Source organism: Hemitrygon akajei, unplaced genomic scaffold, assembly GCF_048418815.1.
Source record: "Hemitrygon akajei unplaced genomic scaffold, sHemAka1.3 Scf000088, whole genome shotgun sequence".
NCBI classification, from domain to species: domain Eukaryota; kingdom Metazoa; phylum Chordata; class Chondrichthyes; order Myliobatiformes; family Dasyatidae; genus Hemitrygon; species Hemitrygon akajei.
Genome location: NW_027331974.1, coordinates 1173006 through 1184473, shown reverse-complemented (window position 1 = coordinate 1184473; position 11468 = coordinate 1173006).

Here is an 11468-nt window from a genome sequence, read left to right as displayed (position 1 = left end):
CCCAGCTTCTCACTTCACCCTCCCACTCACTTACCTTCCCCCTCGGCTGGTTCCACCAATCACTTCCCAGCTTCTCACTTCACCCTCCCACTCACTTACCTCCCCCCTCGCCTGTCTCCATCTATCACCTCACAGCCTGTGTTGCTTCTCTCCCCCCACCTTCTTATTTCGATTTCTTCCCCCGTCCTTTCCAGTCCTGATGAAGGGTCTCAGCACAAAACGTCCACTGTTCATGCCTCACCACGGATGCTGCCTAACCTGCTGATTATCTCAGCTTTTTCTGTAGATTAGATAGATAGCTAAATAGATAGATACTTTATTCATCCCCATGGGGAAATTCAACTTTTTTTCCAATGTCCCATACACTTGTTGTAGCAAAACTAATTACATACAATACTTAACTCAGTAAAAAATATGATATGCATCTAAATCACTATCTCAAAAAGCATTAATAATAGCTTTTAAAAAGTTCTTAAGTCCTGGCGGTTGAATTGTAAAGACTAATGGCATTGGGGAGTATTGACCTCTTCATCCTGTCTGAGGAGCATTGCATCGATAGTAACCTGTCGCTGAAACTGCTTCTCTGTCTCTGGATGGTGCTCTGTAGAGGATGTTCAGAGTTTTCCATAATTGACCGTAGCCTACTCAGCGCCCTTCGCTCAGCTACCGATGTTAAACTCTCCAGTACTTTGCCCACGACAGAGCCCGCCTTCCTTACCAGCTTATTAAGACGTGAGGCGTCCCTCTTCTTAATGCTTCCTCCCCAACACGCCACCACAAAGAAGAGGGCGCTCTCCACAACTGACCTATAGAACATCTTCAGCATCTCACTACAGACATTGAATGACGCCAACCTTCTAAGGAAGTACAGTCGACTCTGTGCCTTCCTGCACAAGGCATCTGTGTTGGCAGTCCAGTCTAGCTTCTCGTCTAACTGTACTCCCAGATACTTGTAGGTCTTAACCTGCTCCACACATTCTCCATTAATGATCACTGGCTCCATATGAGGCCTAGATCTCCTAAAGTCCACCACCATCTCCTTGGTCTTGTTGATATTGAGACGCAGGTAGTTTGAGTTGCACCATATCACAAAGTCCTGTATCAGTTTCCTATACTCCTCCTCCTGTCCATTCCTGACACACCCCACTATGGCCGTGTCATCAGCGAACTTCTACATACGGCAGGACTCCGAGTTATATTGGAAGTCTGATGTGTACAGGGTGAACAGGACCGGAGAGAGTACGGTTCCCTGCGGCGCTCCTGCATCTTTTTCAGCATCTGCAGAATTTCTTGTGTTTGTGACTGACGTGGGCAGTAGGTAAGCGCCTCTTTCACCTCAGACGGGTGAAGAAGTTTGGGATGGGCCCACAAATCCTAAGAACTATCTACAGAGGCACAATTGAGAGCATCCTGACTGGCTGCATCACTGCCTGGTATGGGAACTGTAATTCCCTCAATCGCAGGACTCTGCAGAGAGTGGTGTGCACAGCCCAGCGCATCTGTAGATGTGAACTTCCCACTATTCAGGACACTTATAGTGACAGGTGTGTAAAAAGGGCCTGAAGGATCATTGGGGACCTGAGTCACCCCAACCACACACTGTTCCAGCTGATACCATCCTGGAAACGGTACCACAGCATAAACGCCAGGACCAACAGGCTCCGGGACAGCTTCTTCCACCAGGCCATCAGACTGATTAATTCACACTGTATTTCTATGTTATATTGACTGTCCTGATGTGCATACTATTTATTGGCAATTACTATAAGTCGCACATTGCCCCTTCGGGCGCAGGCATATCATGAAGATTTGTACTCTTCATGTATGTGATATCTACCCCAGACATTAGGCAGAAATCTATATAAAACCCAGTTACTAGTATGTAACCCTCCATAGCTTGGTGTTTCAAGTGCTCATCCAACTACTTCTCAAATATTGTGAAATTGACTCCCTCCAATGTCCCCCGATTCAATACTTTGAATAACGATGTTTGAAATTTGATTCCCATGGATTCCAGAGCAATCTGGGAAACTGGATCTGTAATTTGTTTGATGATAGGAGACAGAGGGTGAATGGCCAAGGGTTGTGTCTGTGCCACTGGGAGCCTGTGACCAGTCATGGTTTGCATAGTTTAATGCCGGGGCCCCTATTGTTTATAAACTGGCTGGATGTGAATATTGCAGGTATAGTTAATAATTACGAAAATTTGTGGTATAGTCAGTAGTGGTATTCTTCAACTATAAAACAATACTGATGAATAAAGAAGAGCTAAGACAGATGAACTTAATTTTTTAGATTTCTGAGGTGATGCCTTGTGGGAGGACATATGCACAATAAATGGTAAAACTCTCGGAAGTACTGAGGGACTGTTGTGTGCATGCCTTAGGAACCTGAAAGGAGCAGTACAGGTAGATAAGGTGATTAAGAACACATACAGGGTCTGTGACTTCATTATCCAGGGCAAAGATCATAAGAGCAAGGAAGTCATAGCGCAACTTCATAAATCCCTTTCTTAGGCTAGAACTGAGTGTTGAGCACAGTTCTCATCACCACGCTATGGGAAGCTCGGAATTGCGCTGGAAAGGATCCGGAGGAAATTGACCAGGTGTGGCCTTTGAGGAAAGGCTGGCCAGGCTGACAATTCAATTCTCTCCCTCCCTCCATCCGTGGTCTCTCTTTACCTCTATCTCCCCGCTGACTTTCACGAACTCCCTTTCCTCTCAATGTCTAATACGTCCGTCACACCTCGATCTCTTCCTTACCTCTCTGTCTCCTCCTACCTTCTCCCTCACCGCCTTAACTCCATCTACCGTAGATCACTCCCTCCCCCTTGTTCTCCCGCTCTCTATCTCCACCTACCCTCGGACAACACAACCTCACCCTCGCCTCCCTTATTTCTTCACCCCTCGGCTTCTTCCAATCTTCCTCTCAGTCTCTCCCTACATCCCTCTCCCTTCATTGTCTCGCTATCTGCTTCACCCCTCGGCTTCTTCCAATCTTCCTCTCAGTCTCTCCTTACATCCCTCTCCCTTCACTGTCTCGCTATCTGCTTCACCCCTCGGCTTCTTCCAATCTTCCTCTCAGTCTCTCCCTACATCCCTCTCCCTTCACTGTCTCGCTATCTGCTTCACCCCTCGGCTTCTTCCAATCTTCCTCTCAGTCTCTCCCTACATCCCTCTCCCTTCACTGTCTCGCTATCTGCTTCACCCCTCGGCTTCTTCCAATCTTCCTCTCAGTCTCTCCCTACATCCCTCTCCCTTCACTGTCTCGCTATCTGCTTCACCCCTCGGCTTCTTCCAATCTTCCTCTCAGTCTCTCCCTACATCCCTCTCCCTTCACTGTCTCGCTATTTGCTTCTCTCCTCGGCTTCTTCCAATCTTCCTCTCAGTCTCTCCCTACATCCCTCTCCCTTCATTGTCTCGCTATCTGCTTCACCCCTCGGCTTCTTCCAATCTTCCTCTCAGTCTCTCCCTACATCCCTCTCCCTTCACTGTCTCGCTATCTGCTCTCTCCTGCGGCTTTCCCAACCTCCTTTCAGTCTCTCCCTACATCCCTCTCCCTTCACTGTCTCGCTATCTGCTTCCCCCCTCGGCTTCTTCCAATCTTCCTCTCAGTCTCTCCCTACATCCCTCTCCCTTCACTGTCTCGCTATCTGCTTCACCCCTCGGCTTCTTCCAATCTTCCTCTCAGTCTCTCCCTACATCCCTCTCCCTTCACTGTCTCGCTATCTGCTTCTCTCCTGCGGCTTTCCCAACCTCCTCATCCCTTTAGTCTCTGCATACATCCACATCCTTCGGTCTCTCAAAGTCCTTCCCTACCTCCCTCTCCTGTTGATGCCCCCCTCTCTCGCCGCCTCGCCTCTTCTCTCGGACTCCCGTCTCTTCGCTCTTTCCACTCGGACTCTCGTCGTATCGCCCTCTCCCTCAGACACTCTCCCCTCGGACCAGCGCGGTCTCGCCTCCCTCAATCCTCAGACTCTCACTGCCTCCCTCTTCCCTCGGGCTCTCACTACCTCCCTCTCCCCGCACTCTCACTACCTCCCTCTCTCCTCTGACTCTCACTGACTCCGTCTCCCCTCAGTTTTTCCTACTCCCTTCGGCCTCTTCCCATTTCGCTCATCGCTCATCTCATCACCTGAACTCCCTCTCTACTAGGCTTCTCCTCAACTCATTCACCCCTCGTTCTCTCCCTACCTCTTTCTCTCCTTGTTTCTCCCTACCACCCTCTGCCTTGGTCTCTCCCTACCTTCCTTTATCCTTATTCTCTCCCTACTTTCCTCTCCCCTCTGTGCCTCTTTACCTCACTCCCCACTTGGTTTCTCCCTACCGCAGTCTCCCTTCGGAGCATCCCTACCCCGTCTCCCTTGGTCACTTTCGAACTCCCCCTCCACTGTCTCTCCCTACTTCCCTCCACCCCAGGTTTACTCCCTGTCTCCCTCTCCTCTTGGTTTTGTTATGTACCCCGTAACGGGTTAAAAATGACCAGCGGAAATGGACACACTTGAAGTCTGAGTCTTCTGTTACAAACTCTATTTTATTAGTATCAACATGATAAAGTAATATAAAACAAGGTAAGGCAAAGAGGTTAGCAGAGTGTATGCAATTATAAGTGAGTTAGTAAATTTCCCCAAACTTCTTCAAGCTTGTGTGGTGGAGTAATACAGTCTTAGGACGGTATAGGTATGAAGTCAGTTCAGTTCTGGATATTGAATTGAGTAGTTGAAGGGAGAGAGTGATGCCTTCGAATCTTCCATGTCGTCTTCCTGCCTCCCGAAACTTATTAAAGTCGCCGACAGTGACCACACAAACGAGAACGCCGTTCTCCACGTAAAGCTACCAACACAGGCCAGGGTTAAACACACCGATAGCTTCCCATCACTCGCCACTTTGTTCGCACTGTGAGCAAAAACCCCACCTTTGTCATGGACACACAAAACTTAACTAGTGTCAGGTGTCTTCCTTGTCTCTGGCATGTCTAATTACGAAGACAGTCGAACTTGTATATATTCCACAACTGCTGAACACCAGCTGTCCATCATATAGCTCCGCCTTGCCGTTTCCAAGGCAACTCACAGGCGTTTTGTTGCTCTCTCTCTCTCTCTCTCTCTCTCTCTCTCTCTCTCTCTCTCTCTCTCTCTCTCTCTCTCTCTCTCTCTCTCTTCTCTCTCTCTCTCTCTCTCTCTTTCGCTGAAATAGCACACACGCTTTCCCCCCGCGCGCTCTTTTTTTTTAAAGAAACAGTCCAAACTGGATCATCCTTCAGATCTCGTCACAGTGTCCATATACAATGCCTTGAAAAAGTATTCAGTCCCCCACAAACTATTTTCATATTTTACTGTCTCAGATTCTAAATTTAAAATATATCCAAGCAGAGTATTTTGAGCTAATCTATTAAAGAGTGAGTATCATGTCAAATCCAAAAGAAAATTCCAAGATTTGTCAACAATTTGCTGAAAACTAAAAAAAACAAAATTGTGAGGCTGAAAAAGTACTCATGCCTCTTTGCAATTACTATGCTAACTTTCCTCAGGTGCAATACTGCATATTACTCACCAACTCACCCAATTTGCTGATGTAGAAAATTGGAGTACCATTTGAATACCCCCTCTCCCCGTAAGGGCCAACAGTATGGTAGATATTCAACAGACCAAACCAAAATGATGACTAAAGAGCATTCAAGACAAGTGATAATATTGAAGCACATTACTGGGAAGGTGAACAAGACCATCTCAAAGGCACTGATCATTCCTCAGAACTCAGTGTAGTCCATTGTGAACAGTGGAAAAAAATACGAAACCACAGCCACACTGCCTCGGTCAGGCGATCCCTCCAACTCAGTCACCGAAGAAGAATGGCACTTGTAAGAGAGGGCGACTGTGACAACAGTCACTCTGAATGAGCTGCAGGAGTCAGCGGCTGACACTGGAGATGAATTTCACAGTTCCACAATTTTCAAAGCCTTCCACAAAACAAGTATTTTATGGAAAAAGAGCAGAGTCCAGAAATCTGGTCAGGATTGATGGGGAAGATAAATGCTGTTAAATACAGAGAGATCCTGGATAAAAACTTGCTAGCCTCTGCTAGAAAGCTTAAACTGGGAGAAGTTCATCTTTCAGCAGGACAACAAGCCAAATCACACTGCCTGAGAAACCATGGAGTGAAGACAATTGATGTCCCTGAGTGGCCCCAGTCAGAGTCCCTGACCTTAACCCCATCAAACATCTCTGGCAAGACGTCAAGATTGCTGTCCACCAGCACTCCCCAACTAACCTGGCACAGCTTGAGAAAATTTGCAAGGAGGAATGGACAAACCCTTGCTCCGTCACATTGTGCACAGTTAATAGAGACTTACTAAAAAGACTACCGGCTGTAATAGCTGTGAGAGGTGGTTCAACTGAGCACTGAGCAAAGGGGAATGAATGCTTTTGAACTGCCTGACATTTCAGTTTTAGAATTTTTAGTTTTTCATGCTTTACAACTTTCCCTGTTGTTTGGGCTCTACTGTGAAAAAGGAGCATGTGATTCACAAACAAAAATTCTCAGTTAATTGATCAAAATCCCTGGTTGTAATATTCACATGTGATCAAAAGGTTGGGGGCTGAATATTTTACAAGGCACTCAAAGTACTTGATGAAAATTTTTCTTTGTAATTTGAAGGACGACGTCCAGTTGCACTCACATCTACTGTGATGAAGTACTTTGAGAGGTTAGTCATGGCCAGAATCAACTCCAGCCTAAGTGAGGCCCTGGACCTGCTGCAATTTGCCTGTCACCACAATAGGTCTACAGTGGATACAATCTCACTGGTTCTACACTCGGCCTTGGATCACCTGGACAATAGCGATACCTCTTGTCAGGCTGCTGTTTATTGATTACAGCTCAGTGATCAACACCATCATAGCCTCAGTACCAATCAACAACCTCCAAAACCTCCCTCTGTAACTGGATCCTTGACTTCTTCATCAGGAGACCTCAGCCAGTGCAGATAAAAAAAAGACCGGTTTCCTCCCGCAGTCCAAAGATGTACTGGTCAGTCAGTTAATTGGTCTTTACAACAGTCTCAGAATACAACGATGTCCCTTTAGGACAGAGAGAAGCAGAATTTCTTAGCCAGAGGATGGTGAATCAGCGAAATTCATTACCACCAGACGACTGTGGGGTCACGTCATTGGGGATACACTCAGTGGCCACTTTACTAGGTACACCTGCACACTTGTCCATTAATAGAAATATCTAATTAGCCAATTACACTCTGCACATAATAAAGTGGTCACTGGAGGACACACAGTGACACTGATTCCAAGAGCAACACACACAAAAATGCTGGATGAACTCAGCAGGTCAGGCAGCTTCGATGGAAATGAATAAACAGTCAACATTTCAGGCGGAGACCCTTCATCAAGTCTGGAACGAAAGGGACTGGGGGAAAATGGACTTCTCCTCTTGCTTTCCATTTCTGATGAAGGGACTTGATCCGAAACATCGACTGTTTACTTCTTTTCCATAGATGTTGCCTGGCCTGATGAATCGCCTCCAGCATTTTCCGTGTGTTGCTATTCACAGGTCAATTTATAAAGGGACCAATTAACTGACTAAACGGTACATCTTTGGACTGTGGGAGGAAACCGGATCACCCAGAGGAAAACCCACAGATGGTGGTACGTATGCAGAATGAGCTGCCACTGGAAATCATTGAGGCAGGTACGATATGACATTTAAAAGTCACCTCTGCCCCACTGTGGTAGCTGGCCTCTGTAACGTCACCCAGCTCCGCCCCTGACCCAGTCCGCCTCTCATTCACACTTTCAGTCACTTCCCACTCCTGCCCTCTGCTCTCCACACACTCTGCTGGCTGTGCCTGAAATTGTCCCAAACCCCTTCACCCACCACGATTCACTAATCTGGTTAAGTAACATACAACCCAACTTTGCTTTCACATCCCAACATAGCCTCACCACTTCCTCCCAGTGTAATCTCCTCCAGCCTCTCAACACTCCCTCCAGTCCCAGCCTCTCGGAGTGTAATCACTGCATTTCCAGTCGTGCTTTTCCCTCAGTCTTCAAGCCTGAAATTCTCTGCTGGAAACCTCTCTGCCTCCCCATTCTCCCTCCACTCCCTACTGTTGTTTTACCAAACCGGGGTATCTGGGACATTTCTGATCACCAGCTCTAATGCCGTTGTGTCCCGGAGTCAATTGGGTTCATAATGTTCCCGAGTTCATTTCAGTACTTTTACCCCATTAAATACAGGCTGTCTCTGCTCGTCTGTAGAAACAATAAATAACATCTACTTTGTCTTACTGTACACAGCACGCAGTTTGTCCCCTACAAGACATTACTCACCCAGAAAACCAGGATCAGCAGCACAACCCTCAGCTCAGCCGGTGACATTCTGGGAAATGAAAGATTGGAATTAACTCAGTGAGAAATGAGACACTGGGGCTGAGGACAGTGTGTAAATGGGAACTAAGGATCGAAAGGGATAGTGGGGATAGATACATCACTCCCTCACAGAGACCTCACAGACAGAGGTGGGATCTCCTTCTTTCCCTCACTGACGACGCCACAGGCTGAGATAAAAGCTTCCATCACTGAAACCCCACCAAAAGACGTGATAACCTCCTGCTACCACCTCACTGGGAGCCGACCTACACATCTCTCTCTACTCTCTCTCCTCTCCCCCCCCTCCCCCCACTCTCTCTCTCTCTCCTCTCTCTCCTCTCTCTCTCCTCTCTCTCTCTCTCTCTTCCTCTCTCTCTCTCTCCTCTCTCTCTCTCCTCTCTCTCTCCTCTCCCTCTCTACCCCCCCCCCACTCTTTCTCCCCACTTCCTCCCGGCCGCCACCTCTCTCTCTGCACACACACAGAAACACAGGGCAACAAGTTTCCAGGTACGATAAATTTTGGGGATGTCTACTCACGTGTGACTCCCGATGAGGTGTTGCTGTGTGAACTGGAGGGAGATGGGGACCACCTACGACCTCCTCACTCTCTGCTGTGAGTGGCGTCCAGACGCAGCGACAGGTCAACGACTACCTTCCGCACCGGCTTCTCGAAGCAATGAAACCAGCGCAGGGCGGTGGATCAGTTGATGTATGTTTTGAAAAATTATTGCAAAGCAAGCAAACATCATCTATCCTGAGGCCTGTGCAATGAAGAGCCTATTGTTCCCAGTCAGTGAGCTTCCTCTAACAAACACGGCTTCAGTCACTGGACAGTATTGAGCAGAGGAACAGGAATGGACACAGATGTTACAGAGGAACTAGCCACAGGATTACAGTTGCCAGGTTTGTAATGGGTCAGGTATTGTGGACTGGAAGGTGTCAACCATCTGTAAATAGGACAGCAGTCATCACAGGGGGAGTGGATTCAGGATCACAGCCCGGTCAGTTTGGCAATGGGTCAATACTGTAAGTTTGTTTGAACTTGACCTGCATGCACAAAGCCTTGTTGACTGTTTCTTATTAGTCCTCGATATCCAAATAGTTAATATATCCCGCCCTTTGCAAAACCTTCTAATAATTCACCCACTATTAATGTCAGACTCAGCAGCCTGTAATTTCCTGGCTTATTGTTAGAGTCTTTCATGAACAAACAGAACCAACATTAGCTATCCTCCAGTCCTCTGGCATTTCACCTTTAGCTAAGGATGTTTGAAATCTCTTTAAATGTGCCCCCGAAATTTGTCCACTGGCCTCCCACAGAGGCTGAGGGGGACATCTTGTCAGGTCCCTGGGATTTAGACATTCTAATTTCCCTCAAAACATCAAAAACTCACTCCTCTATAATCTAGGCGTAGTCCATAACCTCACTACCCTTTTGCTTCTGTTCTAACAGAACCTGGGTTGTGTCTGACTCCATTCGTAAGTTACCATGGTGACCTTCAAGAAGACCAATTTTATCTTTTTCTATATTTTGCACTTAGGATATCTGCAGAGCCATTGACATTCTCTTTTAACTAGTCTGACAGAGCAACCTCATGTCCTATTTTAGCTCTCATGATTTCCCTGCTCAGTATTTTCTAACGTTTCTTATACTCCTCAAGCACCTCATTTGACCATAACCAACAACAACTGGAGAGTAATTTAACTTAGTATCAACTTGATAGTAATGACACATAATTTCCGTTATAGAGAAAGCAAGGCAGCACCTCTACTGTCCTGGAAGTTTGCAAAGATTCTGCATGTCACTTAACTGTTTGGATAAACTTTGGTAGATATGTGGGAACCCAGAGGCAGAGCATGGTGGGGTGTAATATTCTGGGTTGTGTATATTTAAATACAAATCATTATTAAGAGAGGCAGATGAACTCAGGGCCTGTATCAGCCCATGGAATTATGACACTGTAGCCATTACTGTGACATGGTTACACGCGGGCAGGACTGGCTCCTCAGTGTTCCAGGGATCCATTGTTTTAGACATGACAGAGCACGGTGGATTAGAGAGAGAGTCAGAGCATCATGAGTTGGAAAATGTCACGGCAGTGTTTCAACAGGACAGGCTGGAGAGCTCGACTACTGAAGCGGTGTAGGTGGAACTAGAGATAAGAAATGGGTGACCACATTAATGAGATAATATTACAAACCGCTCAATATTCAGCAGGATCTAGAGGAGGAAAAATTGTAGAGAAGGAAGACAGTTGCAAGAAACATAAGGTTGTGATGAGAGGTGATTAGAACTTACCACATATTGACCTGGGATTCAAATACTCTGAAAGGATTAGATGGGATAGAGTTTGTCAAATGTGTTCAGGAAAGTTTTCATCTTCAGAAGAAGGGGAGGTCTAAATGAGAGCTGCTGTTCGGGAATGAGCCAGGGCAGGTAACTGAAGTTGTGTAGAGGAACAGCTGGTGATTAGAGTACTATGCGTTTCAAGAGAACGATGGAGCAGAAGCCCCTGGGGTTGCGATTTTTAAACTGAAGAAATCTTGATCGTATCCGAAAGGATCGAGCAAGTGGTGGACTGTGACAGGCTGTTTTCTAGCAAAGTTATGCTTGCCAAGTTCGAGGCCTTCAAAGCTGGAATTTTGAGAGTAGAATGTATGTATGTTCCTATCACCATAAAAGACAAATACAACAGGTTTAGGGATCCTTGGTGTTTGAGAGATATTCAAGTCCGGGGTAAAAAGAAGGGGGAGGTGTCCAAAGCAAGGAGGGGTCGAGGAAGGACCAAATCAGGTGCTTCAGGAGTACAAGAGATGCTAGAGAACACTCAAGAAAAATATCAGGAGAGCTATAAGAAAGCCTGAGGTTGATCTAGCATAGCATTGAAGAGGGACAGGAACACTCAACATAGGAAAGCGTTCAATTGGTGAGTAAGGGGGAAATAGAGTTTTCTTATTCCGTACACTGAGGTGGAAGTGACAGAGAGTGCAGTACTTTCATCTGATCTTGCGGAATGCGACAGGAACAGGAGATAAACTTTGCCGTAGTGGAACACTTTGTATCTGCTGATCACAATGCCATTAGTTT